The sequence below is a fragment of the Nicotiana sylvestris genome, chromosome 1 (assembly GCF_000393655.2).
Source record: "Nicotiana sylvestris chromosome 1, ASM39365v2, whole genome shotgun sequence".
NCBI lineage: Eukaryota > Viridiplantae > Streptophyta > Magnoliopsida > Solanales > Solanaceae > Nicotiana > Nicotiana sylvestris.
This window is the reverse complement of record NC_091057.1, coordinates 65,893,360-65,896,983: the sequence shown is the minus strand read 5'-3', so window position 1 is coordinate 65,896,983 and position 3,624 is coordinate 65,893,360.

Sequence of the window (3,624 nt, the reverse complement as noted above, 5' to 3'; positions counted from 1 at the left end):
GTTTTTGCCGCTTCCAGAGTTTTCTTATAACAACAGCTACCAGTCGAGTATTTATATGGCTCCATATGAGGCTTTGTATAGAAGGCAGTATAGATCTTCAGTTGGTTGGTTCAAGCCCCGTGAGGCTAGACTATTGGGGACAGGCTTGGTACAGGATGCCTTAGAGAAGGTAAAGGTGATTTGGGAGAGGCTTCTTACAGCGCAGTCAAGGCAAAAGAGCTATGCTAATAGGAAGGTTTGGAATGTGTCCTACATGGTTGGCGAGAAGGTTCTGTTGAAGGTTTTACCCATGAAGGGTGTCATGAGATTTGGAAAGAAAGGTAAATTGAGTCCTCGGTTCATTGGGCCTTTTGAGGTGCTTCAGAGGATTGAGGAGGTGGCTTATGAGCTTGCTTAGCCACCCAGCTTATCGAGTGTGCATCTAGTATTTGATGTTTCTATGATCCGGAAGTATATTGGGGATCCGTCTCATGTTCTGGATTTCAGCACGATTCAGTTGGATGATGATTTGACTTACGATGTGGAGCCAGTAGCTATTTTGGGTCGTTAGGTTCGAAAGTTGAGGTCAAAGGATATAGCTTCAGTGAAAGTGCAGTGGAGAGGTCGGCCCATGAAGGAGTCTACCTGGGAGACCGAGCAAGAGATGCGGAGCCGATATCCTCACCTGTTTAAGGCTTCAGGTATGTTTCTTGATTCGTTCGTGGACGAACGTTTGTTTAAGTTGGGGAGGATGTGATGACCCAACCAGTCATCTCATGAGTTACCGCTCCGTTTTCCTATTTTTGCTTCTTCATGCTTTGTTTATCCATGTTATGTGGTATTAGGTTGGTCGGATCGAGTTCGGAAAGAATTTGGTAAGGTTTGAGACACTTAGTCTCTTTCGAGCGAGTTTAAGTTGGAAAAGTCAATCAGATGTTGACTTAGGTGTTAGAGGGCTCAGATGTGAGTTCTGATGGTTAGGTTAGCTTCGGGAGGTGATTTGTGACTTAGGAGCGTGATTGGAATGAATTTTGGAGGTTCGTAGTAGATATAGGAAATCAGTCAGCTTAACAGACGGGGCGAAGCATTTAGGGTTTTTGAAAGAAAATTTTCAATCACTATCGATTAAGGAAACCAGATTTGACCAAAATGGAGTTATGACTCTATACTTTCAACATATAAAAAGAGGAGGTCCATAGATGTAGCAAGAAAAACATATTTGAAGCATAGTCACAGAAAGAAACAAAAGATGAACAAACAAAGTGAGCATAGTCATACAAAAGCGACATAAGTAGGCTAGGGATTTAGAAAAACATATTCGAAGCAGAGTAATCACAGGACTCAAGTAAGCAGGCTAACACAGACACGAAGTAGAGAAAGCATGCTAACACTCAGAGAAGCAAAGTAAGGAAAATTATTAGAAACAAAGTAAAGAAAATCTTTAAAAAAAGGCTTTTTAACACAGTCAAGTTAAAAGCAGTAAGAGCATAAAAATCGGTCAAAACAAATAAGGGAGAGGGTTTAATCATAATGAAATCAGTCAAAACATGCGTAAAAGAACTCCGAGAAACCGTAGTTTTAGAAAAAGAATGATTAAAATCGAAATAGTTAGTTAAAACCAGAGATTTTTAGAGGAAAATGCTTAATAATACTTGAATCATCTCGAATCTATAAAGATTTGAGAAGAATCGAGCAGTAGCAAACTAGGGTTTTAAAAAAATAGTAAAGATAAAGAGAATCGGTTAAAAACTCATAGATATACCTAGATCTAAGACAGATCTAAGAAAAGTGAAAAATCTTAAGAGTTATCAGAGAACCCAGAGAATATGAGAAAACCTTAGAACGTTACCGGCTTTAGCCGGAAAAGTCATGGATCTGACTCGAACAGCCATAGATGGCCGGAAAATGGCATGAAAGACCATAGATAGGCTCTTAGAGGGTTTTGAACAAGATCCGGACTAGATCTCTTCGAGATCCCTCCATGAAATCACAATAACAAGCAACCAGGAGACGTAGGAGACAAGTATATGTCTCGAACAGCCATGGGAATCCATGGATCGAGTGAGGATTGAAGGGATTAGGGCTAGTTTTGGGTGGCGGCGGCTAGGGTTAAGACTAGGTCTCAGAGAGACGGAGAGGATTTGGGGATTCTAGGGCGGCTGTTTGGTAATAATGAATTAGGTTAGGGGATCGTTTAGGGTAAAAATGGTAAGAAGTAACGTGGACCGTTGATCTGGGAGATCAACGGTCGAGATTAGAAAGGGTAGGTGGGGTTCCGGGTTAGGGTATGGGTTAAAGGGTGTGGGTCGGGTTATAATTGTAAAATTGGGCTGGGAATTGGGGTCCTGATTTGGCTATAATTGAAAGCCAATTTGGCTATGATTTAAATAGCCAATTTTCCTGATTTGGCTATGATTTAAATAGCCAATTTTCCTGATTTGGCTATAAATTGAAAGCCAATTTCTGTAAAGATTGCTAAGCGGCTAATTTCAGAAGGATCAACAATCAATGAGTAAATCTTCATCATAAACAACTGTTGAAGGAAGGATATCAAGGAAGAGCAATGGCTAGCTATCTTATTCTTAGAAAGAATCAATCTCTTTCCAAGGATCAAATCTCTTGGGTTGTCAAGCCTCATCAACAATCAAACTTCACCAAAGTATTTATATCCGGCTTTAAACCTTAGACAATCATACTTTGATCGAACCAAAAAACCCTCTCTTTGTACTACTGCAAACAAACATAGTAGTTCTCTAAGATCTGCTATGTAACAAGTCAGAGAAAAAAGGAGACTGCAACACTGGTGATGCATTGTATCAAAAGAAACGAGTGTTAGAGGAACTGAGTTATTAAATCATTTCTACTGTACTCGGAGAAATGCATTTACTAAAGAGAACTCTCTTGCAACCAAAGGGGACTAGACTAGGATTCACATTGAATCTGAACCAGTATAAAATTCTGGTGTCTTTAATTCCTGCACTTACTTTCTGTATCTTACTTTCTGTTATTAGAACTGTTAGGTCATTATATCTAGTCGACTAATTGATAAACTAGTCAACTAATAAGAGATTAAGTTTAAAAATATACAATTCACCCCCCCCCTCTTGTACTGTTAGAGTCTGGATATACAATTTACAACGAAAGTAAAGAGTAGCTGGGAAAAACAATTTAAGGGCACCAAAATCTTCTAGGCAGTAGGTGATAAATAGGCTTTGGACCTAACTCAACCCCAAAATCTAGCTCAAGAGGGGAGGATTGCCCAAATTCATATGAGGAGACCACTCATCCCCTTTCATTGTCGATGTGGAACTCAACATCCCCTCTCACACCCAGAATTGGACATCTGGAGCGTGGACAATTATGGGCCCAACATCGGAAGATCGGGATGGGTCCTGCTCTGATACCATTATAAATGGACCTTGGGCATAATTCAACCCCAAAAGCTAGCTCAAGAGGTGAGGATTGTCCAAGTCCATATATGGAGACCACTCATCCCCTTCATTGTTGATGTGGGACTCAACAATAGGGAAACTAAATAGATTAAAAGGGGTACTTTGAAAAATTACGAGAGAGAATTTTAGCGAAGTAGAGGTAAAGGAAATTCAGCAGAAGATTCAGTTTGATCCTCAAAACTATAATCTCATT